The 20,175-nt window shown below is 41.3% G+C and overlaps 1 protein-coding gene across 3 annotated transcripts in view; it reads left to right on the plus strand.

Annotated features, from left to right (window-relative positions):
- lingo1a (leucine rich repeat and Ig domain containing 1a) overlaps positions 1-20,175 on the plus strand; it is a 74,707-nt gene that overhangs the window by 50,319 nt on the left and 4,213 nt on the right. The window contains exon 1 of one of the 3 annotated variants that reach the window (XM_042111185.1): positions 2,325-3,152. The exons of 1 other annotated variant lie outside the window; for it this stretch is intronic. The gene's annotated coding sequence lies outside the window, so the exon portion shown is untranslated. Of the gene's footprint in view, positions 1-2,324; positions 3,153-20,175 lie in introns of those variants that run through there. One more of the 3 variants, XM_042111186.1, reaches the window with a different exon arrangement.

A 20,175-nucleotide genomic window follows, 5' to 3' on the forward strand; every position in this document is an offset into this window, starting at 1 on the left:
TTGTACCATGCCAAGGGAAAAAAACATAAAAAGAGCCTCTGCTTCCCAGGCCACCAGCATACACACACACACACACACACACACACACACACACAAACACACACACACACACACAGCCCCTTGTTTCTTAGCTTCCTCAGGAACCTTATAGGAGCCCTTGGATACAAGACTAGTGTCATTATTGCAACCCTCCACTACTGTAAATTGTAATGGTCACCATGACCTTTTTCACAGATCAGTAAGCTGAAGGCAGAGGATGTCCAACAAAGAAAACAATACTATGTATTGCCAACTAGTATGGTTGGAATAAATTTCAGTAGACATAATTTGGTTATCAGATATGATCTAAGTCAGTGGTTTTCAAAGTGGGGGCCGCGAGGGGGTGTCAGGGGGGCCCCAGCAAGTTGGAAGGAAAAAGAAAAGCAGCAAATACATTTGAAGAATTTAAAATATACCTATTACTATGAGGGTTGTTATACAATGCCATTATAATAATTTGTCAAATATCTGTACATTATATTTTCCATGATAATGACTGGGAATAATAGTAGAGTGATAACTCTCATATAGCAGAAAGCCCCAAATGCAATTTTGTATACACTGTATGCTCCATCGCGAAGTGCTTGTTGCTAAAATAATTATTAGGATTAGCTTAATGTATTTTACATTTGCCGTAGTATTGTCGATGGGTTTAATAACACATCAAGGGGGTCCTTGGCCAGAACCTAGTGGTATTTGGGGGGCCTTGTCGTGGAAAAGTTTGGTGATCTAAGTGATGATGTTGTTTGGACACTAAATGACAACTACATTAAATGACAGAACAGAGCACACACGTGATATGACATGACCCGGAAGTAGTTAAGATTCATGGCCAATTTGCTTATGAAGAAATTACTAAAACATGGCTGCCAATAAATGTAAATGTAATTATTGGACTATCTGTTATTTTCCCATCTGGTCAATTAAACAAATATGTGGCTACAGGCTAAATACTGCACATATTGGGCTGTTATTTGTTTTCAGTGAAATACATACAAAATGACTTTGTGATTTAGGGATGGAGGTTGTTGGATTAAGTTCCAAACATCTGTATTTCTCTTTGTATCTTGGGGTTTGAAAGCCCCTCAGATCCATACAGTACAGCGCCTTCTCATCATAAGCCCCCTCTCTTCTAACAGTCATAATGTGTTTGATTACTGAAGACCATTTTCTTTCTTATAATGGCATTAAAAGTGACAAAAACACACTGGGACATGGCTGCAAATCAGTAGTAGTATAATAACATAATCGTGCCTGTAAAAGCATTCCTTGATAGCCTGTCAGAGCACAAAATGTCCCGCTTTGCTCCTGCTCAGTGTTTTTTAGAGTGCTGAGGCTGTAAGAGAGCTGTTGGCCTGACTGTGCTATTAAGCACAGTCTGTGTTTGCAGTCATATTTCCCACTTAGTGGGCTTTAACACTCAGGTTCAAGCAAATACCCTTTGAGAAGGGAACTCTTCCTTTAAACCCAGTGCTGTCCTACCCAAGCGTGAGCCGATGATAATGAAATTCACATGTATCTTTCTTGATGCTTCACTGCCTTTTGGGGAGGCATGTCTACTTTAGAGGAATATCCATGTACAGTATACATTTTTGCATTCACATAAGTGTTTGTTGACATTGTTTTTAATTTATTTCCAGATGGCCAGTTAGTTACTGTGATTCTCATGCTGAGTGCTCTCTTAGATGGAAAAAAGAACGCTATTTTACTCCCAGGCTGAATGTCTGTATTCATGACTTGAGTGAGAGGATCTTGTCTGTGTGAAGCCCACAGCGCCCCCAACCCCTCAAGTATGGGTACTACTACATCAGGACCTTACTAAAGGGAACATGGCTATACTGGTCTTCCCTCTACAACAGCACAGTACCAAAATACATTAAGGATCAAAAATACATTTTTATTTGAAAACCATGTGATTGTGAACGAAATGGCTATAATATTGTTTCACAGACGAGGCTTTGAGTCGTGATTAAATCAGCCAAACATGGGCACCAACTCTCTTTTCAAGAAGCTTCAATTTCCAGGCTCTCAAATCTCACAAACATAGGCTACAGGCAGAAGAAAATAACAGTGTAGTCAATTGAGATGTGATTAATCACATGTGAAAAAAAATTCTACTACGACCTAAATTATATTATATTATATTATATTATATTATATTATAGTAATATTTGAGAGTTTTTCCGGTTGCCTGTATACACCCTTTATGACCACTTGATGTAGGACTACTTTGAGGGCTACAACACATTACAGTTCTAATTCTCACCTCCTCCCACCCTCCCGTCGATGCAATACAGCCACAGAGAATTCTTTCGAGCTGTACAGATTAGACTGAAGCTGAACGAACGGTCATCTTTGAGGCTAATGTGTAGGAGACACTGTCTTTCTGTCTTCGCACACCCACCCTCTTTTGATGACTAGCACTATCAGACGCTGGAGAACTCTCCCTTAGAAGGACAGGATCCTGATCGCAGGAACAGACTCAAATACCTTAGAATGACTTTGCAGATCCACTGGACTATTCGTTGAATACAAAACAATCGGGGATCTGACAGAAACCAAATGAATTCTTTAATTGCTGACCAGATGCAATGGACTTGAGATAGTGACTGTCAGTTCGTCTTTTGCGGTGGGACTCGCTGTTTGAGGAGATGAGTGAGGATGCTTGCAAGGCTCAGTAGGTGAGTCGTAATACCACACGCTCGACTGCGGCAGGTAGACTAGCACCAGTCATTATCGGCTTTCTATAAACATTAAGCCAACGGAGCTTTGCAGTAGCCTAAAGTAAGCCAAGGTGTGGTTCACATACATTGCTGTAGCATGAATTCAAATACTGTTTTCTTGAAATGGAGACGCTGCACCGTAAAGATAAATTCTAGAGTGTTTTGACAGGCTACAGCATATTGGCGCAAAGGCAGTTTGCATCGTAGATTTTCACCGCGCCTATTGCGTAGCCTAACACAACGTTTTTGGAATAAAAAAACAACATAGGATGCAATCTTTTTTACCTTGTTTGGCTGGATACCTCAAGTTACTAAGTGAAGGAATTATTGGCAGCCCGCTGTGGAAGAGTGGTGCTTTCACATTTATGTGAGTCCGTGCGTCCTCTTCAGGTAGGCTACAATGTCGAACCGGATGACGAATATACCCTTTTTATTTCAGAGGAGTGAACCTAAGAATTGTATAGTCAAATGAACAAATGTAAATCTAACAATGTGTGTGTGTTTGTGTGCGTGTTTGTGTGTGTGTGTTCGCGTGTGCGCGCGCGCTCCTATGTGCTTAAATCAGAAATGAAATATTGCTGTGCATGTTCTGAGAGCTATTAACGCCCAGTTCTTATGGTCGTGACTTCTTTCCCTATACACCAGCTTCTCTTTCTTATATTGCAAACACTTTGATTATTGAGAGGGATGTATAATAGACTGTTATTGTTTGGTGATGTTTGATGACCCCCCCCCCCCCCTCTCACATCTAGCAGCACATTTAAGAGCCGAATAATTCAATACTGTCCAATCTAAAGTAGTGCAGGACCTATCAGTAATAACATAGCTGGCATATTCTTTATGTGTATGCAATGAACAGATTTTTACATTTTTTATCTATGCTCATGTGAATAGCTAAGCATTTTGTTCTTATGTGATCAGTAATGCTGGCTACACTTTATAAAAGCCTACCTACTTACTGTCTCAAGCCAACATTTTTGTAACTTAAAATACTGTAATGAAAGCTTAAATATTTCATTTCACATACAGACCTGACAGGGTGTGGCAGTTGTTTGCTGTTTTCTCTGATATTCTTGCTTGGCTTGTGTGTCTGTGTGTGTGTGTGTGTGTGAGAGAGAGAGAAAGAGAGAGAGAGAGAGAGAGAGAGAGAGAGAGAGTGTGTGTGTGTGTGTGTGTGTGTGTGTGTGTGTGTGTGTGTGTGTGTGTGTGTACGCGCTTGCATGTTCCCATCTGTCAGAGTAAAGAAATCGCCAGCCTTTATGCAAAATGCTTTAATTATTCTATTCTTAACCATTAAAACACTGCAATGTCCTGGCCACATATTTTTAACATTATTGCTTTGTTAAATGTATTAGACTTTATATAATATCTTTATCTTTAGTGACCTTGCTATGGCTTTGCACATCTGTGCATTTATTTAAGTGGCATCGGGAATAGCTCATTTAGGTTATCCAGCCACAATATTTTGAATTTGTTCATCTATACTTTCAGTTAATTATGGTCATTCCCATGGCCATTCCCATGTTCTATTACTTATACATGTTAACAGCTGAATACTTGTATTGGTGATTTATTAGTTGTGGTGCTTTTTGTTGGTGCAATTATGTCAAAGGTACATAACCTATTGTCTTAAATAGCAATGTTTGTGTTGTAGAGTATTTTGGAGTATTTCTTTTGTCAAAGGTTTTGACATTTGGAAGGTGTACTTCATGCATTCTCATCCCAGTGCTACACGCCATTATCCCAGTGGTGCTCACCAATCTTAGATGGGCCTGGCTCCCCTGAAACCAAGCAATGATGGAGCAGAGGTTGGTTTTGTGTCCTACAGGTTCATGCTGTGGTGTGGTGGGGTAGAGTTAACACCTCTCGCTCTCCTGACAACTCCCTAATGTGTAAGGTCTTCATTTAAAATTCCGTGATGACATAGCATGTTTTTTTTTTTTGGTCTTGTTTTCCTTTTTGAAAGGCTGCTTAAAGGCCTGCTGTTATTGTGCAATGCCAGTTAGATATTAATTCAGCTGTTTCACCAGATCCCTGGGCTAATGTGCTGTCAGGAGGAGCGTGCTATTACTTAGTTCTTGTTATTGTTCTTCTCTCAGTTCATTTGGAAGCTCACTGTACTCCCACGGTTTTGTAGTTTTGTCCTTGGTGGCCCTGCTTGAATCGTAGCAAATCCATCCACACAGGGAGACATTTTCAACATGGACATGTGCAGTGGTACGCGTCTCTGGCTGGCTGTGGTATAATTTGGAGAATGTCGTGTTTCTTGGCGGTATGCTGGGCTCCAGCTGTGAGCTGTGTGGCTCTCTCACAGTGAAACCTGAGCACCCAGATTGATGTGGATTGTTTGTCTCCGGGTTTGCTTCTCTGGGACTGCTGTTTATTCCTCTATGTCTCTCTTGCCACTCACTCAAGATTAAGCTACTGTAAAGATGTTTTTTGTTTACTTCTGTGTGTAGAAAGGAAACCAAAGGGATGTCAATATGATACCTCAACATAGATATGTTGCAGTAGAGGTAAAATTAACCATTTTCAGGCATGTCAGTCCAAAAGGGTGTTTTTTTGTTTAGTGAGAAAAATTGTTACAGACCATTGTGCTGTTAATTTAGAGATGGAGTTTAGGTTGGTTGGTGAAACAAACAATGGCATTCACCTTATCTTAAAATAAATTGCACAGCCCCAGAGAAAAAGGCAACATTCACTCTTTTTAGTAAAGCTGAATCAAATTGATACCAAACTGAAATGTCAAAATGAAATGCCTACCTATTCTGTGGTCATTCCAAGATCATACAAATACACACAGGCATGGAGATTGACATACATGCGTGCACTCACACAAAAATATACAGACACACACTCACCCCTCCCTCATCTACCCCATAATCACATATGAGCAACATAATTTTTGTCCTAGTGGCATTTAGTACATTCATAATCCACTACTTGCTGTAAATTTGTGATTGTGTTCAACCTTAAAATGGTCATTAAGATGGGTCTACTGATTGCATCCCAGGGAAATGTCACGAGATGTTGGGGACAGGCAGTATACATGGCAACCAGACATACTGGCCTAAAGAAATCAGATGGACAATGGGCAATCACTTGAAGAACTGTGACATTCGTACACACACACACACACACACACACACACACACACACACACACACAGGATTAATCTTTGCATGTGGTTTGGTCATGGTACCATACCCAGAAGAGCTATATCACCTTTTAAAAACATTTACAAAGCTTGAGTATGCACCCAGACTGCCCAAGGCCTGAGAAACAACATGGCCCGTAAAAGGGCAGTAGGCAGCAGGCACTGGAGCAAGATGATGTCCTCGGCAATGCTATTTCCAGAAGGTCCTTTCTTTATACTCTATTCTCTCAGTGGTTAAAACATGGAGCTACTAATCTCCATTTGTGGCGTTCTCAAGTCAGACAGCGCTTCTTAAAACTACCATTTATAAGCCGCTTTTAACAGATTAGATGGCAAAATAGACCTTACTGTGTTTTGAAAACAAGGTCGTCTTTTAGTTTGGGTTTCTGTTTTCCCCCTTCTTTTTTCCCTCCTCTCTCCACCAGCCCCATTTTCAAAGCAGCCTTGCAAAGCACCCGGTCACTGGGAGGGTCAGGGTTCGAGGCTTTGAATGGTGTGATTATGCTTACAAAGTGTCTCTTGCTCATCCAGGAAGCCAAATCAGTATTCCACGGTTGTGGGTGAATCAATGCCACTGCCTCTGCTCCTGTTGCTATGATGAATTAAAAGGACACACCCATCATTTGGTAGATGTGATGATTGACATGCATGTCAGCGACTGATCAGGGGGGCTGCAAATCACATTAGGTGGGGGTGGATAACAGCCCAGCAGGGGCTTATAAGGCAGAATCTGGTGCTAGGCGAGCCTGTCAGCATCTGGAGGGGGAAGTATAGCTGAGGTAAGCAGTGTCCTGCAAATGCAGGCCCCTAATTGGATTTGTTTATTTGTCTGTGGTGGCCATATTGATATGGCCCCAGCAGTAAATATATCACAGTGAAAGCATCAATATTCATTATATTATCCAACATTTGATTTGTGCGAATATGGTAAATAAACGGAAATAGAAATCAGATGGCCCATATTTGGATTCCCTGTGGTAGGCCTACTCCAGTGGAAGGCACTCTCATTGCAGAGGATGCTGTTATTGCTGAAGAAGATGGCACAATTGGGCTGTTGTTGATGCATATGATGGCCAGATTCTGTCAGCAGAGTAGATTAGAGCCTTCATTTGCTGTGGTCTAAAACAAAAGCCCACGGAGAAAGCATCTACTGTAGATGCCGTAGTGGAGTGAGCTCAGAGGGCCATTAATGTGTCCATTTACCCCCGTTATGATGGCCTCCGTGACTGCTGTCACTGAGAGACCTTCGCTGTGGTGATTACCCCGCTGAATGGCCACTTCAGGTCCTCACAGTTCACTCCTGAGTGACAGATGAAACAATGGCCAGGCTAAATATTTGTACATTATTGAGCTGCTGATGTCAAGTATGACGTTGTTGCCATTGTTTTAAACCTGTAATGATTTACAGCAGATAACGACGTGACGAGAGCACGTGATGAGAATTGCATCATCAACATGCCATGCGTGGTGGGGTGTCGTGTTGTGTGCCCCCCAACATATGTGACCGCGCGTCAATGGCGCTCGTCTTTAATGCGCATTTATGTGCACGGAGGAGTATGCCACTTCCTTAAGCTGTGTTATTTTCTAATGCGTGGTTGTTTCACCTGTCCTTAATGCCAGCACCAAGTGAGAACATCTAAATGGTTCCATAAAGCTTTATGGAAGACATTGTGTTGTTGCCCATTAAGAAAAGCCATTAATGTCAGCTAATCATTTCAGAGTGCATTAAGGATAGACACACTCTCTGTTTTTCTTGCCTCCTATGCATGCGGAGGGGTCTTTTCCTGATACTTGAATTACAGCCTGTCAGATAATTATAATATTTTAATGCTCTGGAAGCCGCTTTTTTCTCATCCTTTCAGCTGTCCAGCGTGCTTGCTTTTAATCTGTTTGTTAACAGCAACATCCCAAGCATTCATAGATGGCCAAAATGTGGCCTTTTACGGAACAATACACTAGGCTTTTAATTCTTTCCCAGTGCCTGTTTTAAATAGCCCCAGAAGAGAATATTACGGTCTTTTATTACTGCACATCAAGCTGACTTCTTCTAGATCTTCTCACACATACATACTCACACTAAACCTGTTAGACTGACTTTTTTTTTTAAAAATGTATTTATTTTTATATATTTTTTTTTATTATAAAACGTGTAGTTTGCCTAACACTGTCAACCACTGTGCTATGTGTTCAGATGGTATCCTTTCCTGCATCTTTATTTTTTTCCCTAGGATCCCCTATGTCAGTGCTATTCAATAATTGCTGCTGTGACACAGGGATGTGTAAGTAGCCAGTTATACCCAGTTACCAGGTGCAAAAATAGAAGCACATCTGAGCTACCTCTGTTCTGTCAATTTCAAAGAAACATGAGAAATGTAAAGTCACACTCACTCACACAAACACACACACGCACACACAAACACACACACACACACACACACACACACACACACACACACACACACACACATACATGCAAACATACACATTGCTAGCTTACAAAGTCTACTGAGAGGGAGCAAATAAGGAAGTGAGGTGTCATATATCCAGTGGAGGCTAATGGCACGGTATCTAAGAAAGAGTCCAATACCCACTTAGTTATTGGAGAGGGGAGCGTTGACCAGTGATGATGCTCTCACTCCCAGACGCATCAATGCATCACGGTCAGTCCTTGGGAGTCAGATGACAGTGGAAAGGGCGAATATCGAGCTGCGCTGAGATTAGCTGAGCCTCGACTGATGGTACCATATCTCATCAGATCAGTAATCCTCAGAGATTCAGAACCTGTCGGGACCCGACCCGTTGTTGGCCTACCGCCTGCCTGATCCGTTCTGCACATACGGAGCGGTAACAACAAGCACTTAATTGTCTTAATTTAAATGTTTTTATACACAGACTGTCACTGTGAACTGCATACATTAACTGCCAGTTGATCAGCTTGGCCATCAAGTGTTTCAACGCAGGCAAATCGTTAGGTGTCCTAGTATGCCTAAGTAGTTGTGCACAGGCACAGACAGAACCATTGTGCCCGCTAACTACGTTAGCATCAGTAATCCTGAGTTTCAGAACCATTGTGTGCGCTAGCCACGTTAGCAACAGTAATCCTCAGAGGCTTAGAACCATTGCGCGCGCTAGCTACGATAGCATCAGTAATCCTCAGAGGTTCAGAACCATTGTGCATGGTAACTATGTTAGCATCAGCCCTGTTGCCCAGCATAAGAAAAAGCCCTCAAAAGCTCTGCAAAGAGCTGACAACATGGAAGATTGGAGAATGAGTCACGTGTTGCATTGGTTGACATGTACACAATTGTAGATGAGGGCAAGCTGACACACAAGGTGTAGGAGGGGAATAATCCATTCAGGTTGTCCCTGACCAGCAGTGGAATAACTGGAAATGAATGTTTACCTGGGTGTGTTTTTCTGAGAGGAATTTGTAACACAGACTGACCCGATACCAGAAGGCTGAATGGTTCATTGTTAATGGCAAACTCATGAATTCTCACCGCGTCCATTGTGCTCTGGAGACTTGCCATTGGATTTTGATTGGGTTAAAGCTATCAGTAGTGGAAGCTGGACAAAACATTTATTGACAGTGAATGGATTTGTTCATAGAGAAAACGGATAACGTTAGATTTAAAGGGGCTGCCTGAATATCCACAAATCAACCATGCTCAGTTGACCATGGAGCAATTATATTTGTCTCTGGAGACAGGCTGATATGATATGTTGCTCAGGTTGTCTGGTTGTCAGGTTGTTGATTTTATCCATGCAATTTGGTAAAAAAAAAATGTATCCAAAAATGTTCCAATGTTTTCTTCTTTTTCCCAGCATAGTCATTCCAAATGTAATATTTGAAATGACCACACTTTCCTTTCATTGTCATCATAAAGACTCCCCACAGTTTGGTGATTGCCCTTCAGGAAAATCTTTCCTAGAAGATCTTCTTAATCAGTGAAAAAAGCCAGCTACAAGTTGATGTGTATGTGAGAGGAATTCATATGAGAGAACATTTAATTTAAAATAAATACAGTTTAAATGCAGATTTGCAGAACAAGGGTCAGATTCAGCATAGATGGTTAGAGGTTAAAATGCTGGATATGGTTACTCTGAAAGTAGTAATAGAAAATGCTAGACTACATATTCATTGTCATCATAATGCACTGCAGAAATTAGTCATCAAGTGAATTACCGTAAAGTGAATAATTCAAGCTTCTTTCAATGATCAGATTATTGGAAGTTGGTGAGTCATATATGTTTAAGCTAGTTTACAGTACTGTCTAAAATAAATCAAGATAAAGCCTGAAGGCTGCAAAACCTCTGCAACAATGTTGGCTATCGTTTCAAATTGGTCAATTGAAACGGGTTAATCCGCAGCATGAGAAGGGTAGTGATGTTGTGATGAAAGAGGAGGTGATCAAAGCCCAGGAAATGAAATGCCATTTGACCTCGTCTTCCTCTGAGGCTCTGTGTGAACAACAGAAGTGCAAAGGTGTCTGTCAAGATGGGCCAGCCTTGCCTGGCGAGGTTTCCGTACAGGTTTTCAGAGCAGGGGTTAGGGTGAGAACAGAGCTGTCATATTCATCCTGCCTCATTAACCATCCAGCAGGTGAACCTTATCGGGCCTCCGGAAGAAGGAGAGAAGTCACAAGCACCGAGTGAAACATTAGCAGACTATCAGACGTGAATAAATTATTTTTTTCCTGGCTGGCAAGTCTCATATCGAACTGTAATGTGCTTCCCATTTTTATACATTACAGTTTTTTGCTTAAGATGACACGTAATGAGCTTGGTAAGTTGGTGAAGCTTGTGCTATGCCTAAGAAAGGAGCCTGAGAATTAATCTTCCCTAATACAATTTCCCCTGGCCTGAGCCCTTGGCAGATATGCTAATATCAAATAAATAATTCTGCTCATGTGCATTACTCTGGGCTGTCTCTAGATATGTCTTTAATAAGTAGCAAACCATCGATAAGGAAAGCAGCAAGTCACTGCCTCTCACCTTTGCTGCTCCAAACACCCATAACTCACAGGAATAGGCAGGTTGGGAACCTTTGCTTCAGGCAGGCTACCCAGCTACTAAGAACCATTTCTGCTCAGAAACTGTTTTTTTTTGTAAGTGTTGCAAATAAATGCTGCTTCAATGCTTTTGAACTGGAACACTTTGGAAAGCACATCTTTAAAGCTATGTGAGCATTTTCTGCAGTTATTGAATGTGGAATGCAGTCAGCCCTAGCAATACCTTTTACAAAAGTGAAAGGCATGTACTTTCAATATGTAGTTTTCATAATGTTTTCTTGACTGTTATCTTGTGTGTGTGTGTGTGTGTGTGTGTGTGTGTGTGTGTGTGTGTGTGTGTGTGTGTGTGTGTGTGTGTGTGTGTGTGTGTGTGTGTGTTTGTGTCTGTATGTGTGTTTGTGTGTTCATGGGCATGAATACATATTGCCTGACTGGTATCTGCTTTTACACATTATGATTCTCCATGTGTGTTGTGCCTTGCATCTCATAAGGGCTACAAGGGGATTTGCCATATCAGAGCCTCAGCCATGTGTATAGCCGTGCAGGGTCACCTTGTCACTGATACACATGAAACGTGTGAAATAGATTTCCCTTGTCAATGGTGAAACTCGGTCTCTTGAAGAACAGCAGGGATTAAAAGACAAGACACTGCCAGCGTGCAAACTAGCCTCTTGCCATCTCTCTGACCTGAGCTTCCACAATAGTGCCATGGAGACAAGAAAGTGGGGACGTGAGGACAGCTTAGTCAAGTCATTTAGTCTTTAATTACCCAGAATTCCCTCGTGCATTGTGTTCAACACTCTGAAAATTGTTGTTGTTTTCCTACTGTTCATAATCTTCTATTAAAAATACAAGGGTCAGCTGTCTTTCATAAGCCTCTTAGTATTTCACACAGGTGAAAAGATCAAGAAGGACCTTGGCTGAAAAGATAGTCATGACTGACCTGCTTTTTCTGGACCTCAGAGGCATCTCTCTCTCTCTCTCTCTTTCTCTCTCTCGCTCTGTCTCTCCCCAATAGCAGTGTTTCAATTTTGCTTAGTGCTCAGTTCCCGGCTGTATCAATAACCCCATTCAGAGGTCTTTTCATCTGACTAATTAAGACCCCATCTTCGCCTGAGATCTCTCAGAGGACATGGATTAGGCCATCCTATCACAGAGATAGAGCTGCTGCAGCTTTGCCGTGTTTGTAAGAAGAAAAAAAGAAAAAAGATGAGAGGAGTGCAAAGAATCACAAACTTAAGACCTAAGCTCAAACTGTAATCAGCACATCCAACGTATACATGTAGCCTTGGAAAGATGGTGCCCGTGATTTCAATGGAAATTATGCTTAGTCATTTCAATGGTATGAGTATTTCAGGGGTTCAATGCTAATAGCCAGCAAGACAAACTACTTAACAAATGTTAGACCATTTTAGATGTTCTTTATGACATGCAGATTCACCTGAAGGAGTTTAAGACATGAAAGCATGTAGCCTAACTCATCAAAGTGCAGTAAGCCATTGATAATTAGTGACGCACATTCAGCCCTATTCCCATGCTTTGAGGCCTTTATCAACAGATGATTCATTGTAGTTACACCATTACCACTGACTCACTGTCAGAAACATTCTGAATTTCAAACAGCCTTCTTACCCATAGAGAATCCAGCAACATTTGCCATATTCAAAATACAACAACCTGATGTTAAAAGCCTTTAAAAAACCCATTATAAGATTTGTAATACTGTGTAGGCAGGGAGGCCATGTTGTAGCTTCATAATGCACTGTTAGTCTTGTGGCTTTGACTTAGGGTCTCATTCAGCTTGAATTGTTGGGGAAGTTGTAGGGGAATTATAGTTTTTCTTTTTTATCAGCACTGTGATGCAGTCTCAGCATGTGTTGTTTTACAAGCAGTCATTAGAATTCAACTCTTATTTTTAGAAAGCATTCATGTGAAATAGTTTCGAAGCCGTTGCATTGGATAGGATACATTTTAAATGAGTAAACAGTGCTGTTGCCATGGTGATTATATGTACATCTTTCTGTTAATGGACTCGTCTGTCCGGCCATGTGTAACTGGTCATGCATTGATTGCAACCAACCCTTTATTTTGATGCTGCTTAGAAATAACAGTTAACAAAGCAAAGCATTGAAATGTGTGTGTCATTGTGTTAATGAATGAAAGCCAGTATGAGGACGGTAATCGGTCAGGCAGTGGCATTTCACTTTTTTTTCTCCGAGCTGCCTTCCTGTTTTTGATGGAGGGGTTGGTTAATGGAGCGTGTCAGTTTTAGCATATGAAGTAGGATGCTGGAAAGTAAACCCAGCCGTTTCTGGCTAATAGAAGTGGCCATGTGGCCAAGTCTAACAGGACTCTGGGCCGGCGTCCTCGGCTTGTCTTCTGTCCCGAGTGTCCCTCGGTGGCTTCCGGTTTGCGCCGCAGCGATAGTAGCGAGTAGGCATCGGGTTGTGCTGAGCTTTGAGGTTCACTTCCTCCTTTAGTGAAGGTTCACTTGGCTTTCAGTGAGCTCCAATTACCGTTCATTTTCTTAAAATGTCTCTGTACGGACCTCTGGGCCCCAGCAAAAACACTGAGGCATTCTCTGCAGTGGGAGGAAGTCTTTAAATGCCAGCTGTTATTAAGTCAATATCGCTCTGCAAAACCATGCACCGCACGCATGCCCATGTGCATAATAGGCAACGGCTTAATTATTCATCGTTAGAGGGGGCTCTTTTTTCCCTGCATCACAGTGTGAGAATGGCGCATTGTGTAACGTGCGTACATCAAAGCGTCTGTCTGACGGTGTGTGCTAGTGTGTCAGGGAGGGAGAAGCTATGGCCGGCGTCCCGTTCGCAGCCCAGTGAGTCACCACCGTCACCAAATGTCTTTATTCATGTATTCACAGAAACCATATTGGTGAGGCGAGTTATAGTTCAGCTCCGGACTGGCATTCCTTTAACACCTCTTTAACACTTAATACTGCATCTAGGAATATACATTTTTCACAGTGTAGCTTTAGTAGGTACACCGCTCATTTCATTAAGTGGGGAGTTAGCCACAGCAGTGGCTGAGAAAAACACATGTAACTCCCCAACACCATCATCCCCCACATGCTTCTCTTCCTCCTCCTCATCCTGTTCCACATGGGGCCAATACAACATAAAACAGTCCACATGAAATTACAGGGCAGACCAACTAACTTTCACTGAAAAGGTCTGCCGTACTGCACAATGTGTAGAAAAGAGAAGTTCTAGGCCATTTTATTTTGGTTCACATCTTCGGCAAGAAGGTTTGTATTATGGATGAAATTATCAGACCATGTGATCAGGCTAGAAAATAAAATATTCTGGAGTGTAAGGATAGATACTCTATGTACCTGTCATGGGTTCCTTCAGGCAAATAAGGATTTAGGGTATGCAGTGTGAAATAGTGATAGTATTTGAAACATGGGAAAATATCAATCTTTTCTACTCATTCACAATGCTGGACGGAGCCTGCCTCTTTGATTCTGGGTAATCACACAAATGCCGTTTAGTAAACAGAATATGTTTACCGTGAAGAGTGGCCCCTGGCCCTAGATTTTATTACCATAGGACATTTAATTGAAGCTATAGATCCACTGTTTTGTCAATGCCAGTAGATTCATTGTTTTGATTTTGTGTTAATTATATATGCACACAAATATGCAGTATATACACACAGGCTTACAATATTCACACAATTTACTTTCACTTCAAAGACTATACAAATCAGATAAGATCATAACCAATGGCAAAATATGAAAGAAATTCTACAAGAGTACCGATAGATACTCTGTTGAATATTTACAGTTGTTAAACAGCAAATGGATGTATTGTATAGTTGAGGGATATTTACACATCAAGATGCACTCTATGTAACAGGCATTGAGTGAATGCCATTGTGTATATAATGGCAGTCACAACCCCTGCAGCTTCACAAAGTGTCTGTTTGCTGTACACTACTCTGCAACAATAGGTAAAAGATTATGCTCTGTGCGCCGTAGCACACCTCAGCTTCCTCAGTGAGTGAGTGAGTGAGTGAGCAATGAAGTAGTTGTTGCAGTGAGATCTTGACGAGGTGGTTAGAGGCAATGACTGAACAAAGGTTCACAAAAAAACATGACATATCTCAGACTACATTTATAATCTATGCCGACTGAAATAGCTTGAGAATAGACATATTTAAAAAACCTCTTAGACACATTCTTTGTTGAATGATATTGGGGGTGATTCTGGCATACATATGGTATTTCTTCATAACATTCAAATAAGATATTTTTCCCACCACTTGCACAGTCAGCAGCCAACAATGCTTTTACATTACATGAATGCATCCTTCATATTATTGTAGCCTTCTTTCAAATGAATGTTTTATTGATCAAGGGATTTTAAATCAGAATTTTGCCAGGCAAACATCCTGACAGCTTACTGCATTCTCAATAAAATCTGGGACTGTTATTTCCCCTTGCCTTTGCATGGTTAAACATGACTCTGAAAATCACAGAATCATCTAAGAACCAGAATCCTCCTCATTGCAAAACTACTGTACTGTACTGTATACAAGACCAAGGATCAAATGATCACTTAAGGTTACTAAAACATAAAGAAAGGAAAGTCACCCCTGAATCAATTATTATTTTTCCATTATACATTTTCTTCATGGTGTGTAGTTTTCATTTTCACCCGTTAAACAGCACGTGGCTTAGAGGAAGTCTGAAGGTCAGTGGCTCGGGAGGGTGGAGGCGGGGGTGACGCCTGTGGGACACGCACCGCGTAGAACAGCTGCTGGAAGGACACTCCACTGCTGTGAGGAGTAAGCTCAGTGGGGGCTTTCGCCACTCTGGCTTCTGCGTCTCGGACTGGACTGGGCCCTCATATGTGCGAAACATACTGTACAAGCGTGTTGTTGAGAGGCCTGGGGAGAGCGTGCCATTGGTCGTCTCCAAAGCTCAGCAGGGAACGCTGGACCATCCGGCCGGCCGTTCCGCCCATTCATCCCACTCACGAATGAGACGATGGCATTTAGTGTGGAGCAGATGCAAGATCTAATCAAGTATTTTGACAGAAATGATTAAGCTAATCTGTGCTGAAATGCTACCTCAGGAGCGCATTAGGACAAGTTAGCTTTAACATCTGCAACCACTCAGGCTTTAGCAATTTGGCACTCAATGCATTCAGTGTAGACTGAAAGTGAACAGTCCACCCATCACAAAGTACAAGTCAGGTCTGAATTTAATATGGGCTCCTTAGAAGAACCATGCCATACACCTCTTAATAGCTTCAGAACATTCCCTGAGATGCTTTTGTAAAGTCCAGCACCATTGTTATAGTTTTTGCGAGCAAAACACAAGACCTGACCCCACCTCAGGGTCTTTTCATTGGCACACTGAAAATAATTATTCAATAGGTTTTAGAAATGTGGAGTAATACAAAACTGTACACGGGTACTTAAAAGTAGACAATTGAACAGGTGCACAATGGTCTATTTGTAGAGCTAAGTCTCAGACTGATTGGTGTTCAGTTTTCTCTGTACTGTAAGTGTTTTCAGGTATGTGTGAGGGTATTACCAGATGTGTTTTGGATTTTGAATGGAAGGGTTCAATGATAACAGGAGATTTAATTTTTTAACAAAGTGTCTAATGTAAGAAACTTGTGTAGTGTTTCACAATGTGTGTTGCAGAATGCAAATAATGTGCAAATAATGTATAGAAAATGTGTTTAAGCTATGGTTACCATAATTTCCCAACTATTAGCCATGGCTTATACCGGTACAATTTCTTCAGCTATGAGGTTGATACCGGAGCAGTTCATATGGTATTAATATGGTTTTGTTTTTTTAACTTGCATAAAACACTGTCCTGCGGTTTATATACAATGCGGCTAATACACAGGAAATTACTGTACACTGTATTTAAGGTATGTTACAAGAAGTTTAGGTATTGAGGCTTTGGTCTAAGCAATAATTTTTACTGTGTAAGCAATGGGCAAAAACTGTAAGCGCTCTGTGGGTAGGATTTTACGTAATAGCTGCCCTGGTCAGTTGTGATGGGAGGATGGGTCTGCACATCCACGGGGTTAACCGAAGGTGATGCAGTCTGCAAATGTAGTTCTACCAAATTATAGCGTGGGCTATATGCTGACCTTATCTCTGTGGTCCCAATACATATGTCATTAACCGTACAAGTACAGCACATTATCTAGTCATGTTAATGTTGTTGTTGCTTGAGTGCTAAATGGTAAAGTAAATCTGGCTTTGGTGAAAAGCCTGTGCCTACTGAACTGCTGACCTCCCTACATTACTCGTAATGGCAGGCCATTTAGTTATTGTTATTCTCTGTGATCATCAGCGTTTAGCTACTACAGGCAGATTGAGATTAGGTCGCAGGGGGAGGGGAGGGGGGTTGTAGAATATTCCTTTAATCTTCAGATGTCAAATACCTATTTTGACTGGCTTTTGGAGAGTGAGTTAAAAAAAATAGTGGAAGATTTTGGGTTGTAATGTCTATGTTGAAAATATGAGCTTTGTGTTTTGAGGCACGGTGAGTCGGTCTGTGTCTGACCCTCACGGAGGTGATCCTCAGGTATTTGGAGAGAAACAGCTGGTCACAGTTGGAATTTTGCACCTTGTTGCACCAGGATTAGAGCTTTACCACCCATCTGTCCGGCGTCAACTCTGATTTAAGCGGCGCCCTATCATGGAAGGTCTGGTCAACCAGCGCTGATCCAGATTTCAATCACAATGACATGAGGGTCACCTTTCCACTGCATTTCATTTGAGTACTCGGGTGAGCAGTGAAACTGGGTGGATGATCCGGCTGAATCAGACCAGCCGAGCTGGAGCAAAAACATCTTAACATCTAATCAAATGAAAAATAGATCCATATTTTTTTATTAAAGTTCTTGGGCCAAATGTGGTGGGAATTGGTTGCAGAAAAATGATCATCTTAAGTGAAATAGATGGGGTGAATTTGAAAATTAGTTTGTCAATCTTACTTAACAGACATATGCATACTGCATATTATGGAGAAGACTTTCAAAGACTAATGTGTAATGGAATAGCAATAAAACAGAAGAACCTTTCCCCAAAGGATTAGCCTGCAGTGCTGAGACATCAGTTTCGTCCCCCGCACAGGCTTAGGAGTTTAACACTTCCAGTAACAGCCCTGACAGCCACGTCAGAAGGATTTTACCTCAGATCGCAGGTATTTAACCATGATGCCATTTAGGCTGGGAGTGCCACAGACGTATGCTGACAGGTATAGATGCAGACATATCTTTACTGTGTCTTTGCCAGGTCCTACTTGATTTCTCATGAAATTAAGAAAATTTGCTGTTAGAGTTTAGGTGAAGGTCAGTGTCTTCTTTTGAGGGATTTTTGTGCTGTCACAACCACAATTTGAACAAAATATTTGAAACTGAAATTATGTGAATAGGTGAGAAACAGAAAATTAAGAGCTATGTGTCAGAGTTGTAGCTTTGCTACAGTGGCCTTGCATCTTAAAATCAGCTCTTAGATCAGTTATTACACACAGGGAGCATCTGAATAAGTCTATTTAAATGTTTTATATGTATAAACACAAAACAGTACCATGTGTTTTGTGAGAAAACGACAGAGGTCCTGAGTGTTATTTTCTGAAACGGAGGGTATGATTGCAATTGTTTCAGTGGCCTGAGCGTGTTGTGATATACTTACGGCAGAGGCTTAAATTACTAAAGGTTCATCAGAGGTGTCAGACGTTTGATAAGTTCCAAAAGGTTTCAGTTGCAGTCACTAAACCACATACAGCTCTCATCAAATCCGATTCCATAGACAAATTCTAAATGAGAAGCTGGGCAAGACCACTCCCTAACCACGAGAGGGTTTGGTTTTCAGCAATCAGAACAGGATTTCTGCATTATCATCTGATAAATTCTCAAGTGGTAAAGACTGTTCACAGTCAAAACTGTAACACAAAAATTAATTTACTGAAAAAATGAGTTTACTTTCCGTGCTGTTGTGTTGACCATTGACTCTTTCTGGGGATGACAAGCATTTATATTTCAGGTCCTGCCAAGATGTTGGCATGCAGTCGATGGCCACGAACTAACCTACATGGCATTTGTTTTGAGTGACAAATTAATAAGCAGGTCAAAAAGTTTAGAGCCCTGGGAATTATTGGCAAGACATTTCTGATTATCACAAAGTGACATTCATACCCCAGAGAATGCAGATGGTGGAAAAATACTGACTGTTCAGTTATCAGGGGATGATTTCTTGTAGATTTAGTCAAGCAAGCCATCGCTCTTTGGCCTCCCTTTTACAGTAATCCAAGTTTGATAGGAGTGCTTCACAGGGCATAACTTGCCTGCCGACTGATGTGTTTAATAACTTTTCAGCCTTTCATAAATAATTTCTCTCTGTTGTCTTAGTCTGTTGGTATAGGCTGATGCGGTCTCACATTTCATGCATCAGTTTCAGAGTACATTCAGTGTGTGTGTGTGTGTGTGTGTGTGTGTGTGTGTGTGTGTGTGTACAACTGTGTGTGTGTGTGTGTGTGTGTGTGTGTGTGTACGTGTGTGTGTGTGTATGTGTGTGTGTGTGTGTGTGTGCAGTGAGTGATACATAAATCAGATCAGAACAACACGTACCTTCTTTAGTATTCAGATTTTCAAATTCATGCGATATTTCAATGACAATGCCAGGAAAAAGAATGACAGTCTTTATGTCTACTCTTGGAGTGTACTATGCTTCCCTTGTACTGAACATGCTCTAAAACAACATGCTCTAAAACAAATTTCATCATGTCTACGGTTATGTGTCTTAGGCATTTTTAGAGATTAATGTTAATCATACAAGATACATCATACATGTCATTATATACAAATGCTTCCTGCAAATTATGTTTCCTGAACACATATCTTTGTCAAGAGAATGGGGAGAGAAAGCTGAGAAAAGATTATTTTATGCAAACCTTATATCGCACAGATGTTCCGAGCATACGGGTACCTGACACAGCGTGAATTAGATTACTCGCTGAAAAATGCTTTTAATTCCAACCGCACCTGGCCCAATTTGAAGAGCCATCAGTTAGTGTTAGGCTCTCACCTCAAATGATTGATGTTGAGCATGGCACAATGCAGGTCTGCATCACCACCCCATTCTGTTTCACTGCAACTGTGTGGTAGGAGCAAGCATGTTTTCAACAGTAGCTGTCGCTTGTTGAGTGTACGACAGCAGTTTCCTATTAATCTGTTGCAATGATGAT

Source organism: Alosa sapidissima, chromosome 11, assembly GCF_018492685.1.
Source record: "Alosa sapidissima isolate fAloSap1 chromosome 11, fAloSap1.pri, whole genome shotgun sequence".
In the NCBI taxonomy this organism is placed as follows: Eukaryota; Metazoa; Chordata; class Actinopteri; order Clupeiformes; family Clupeidae; genus Alosa; species Alosa sapidissima.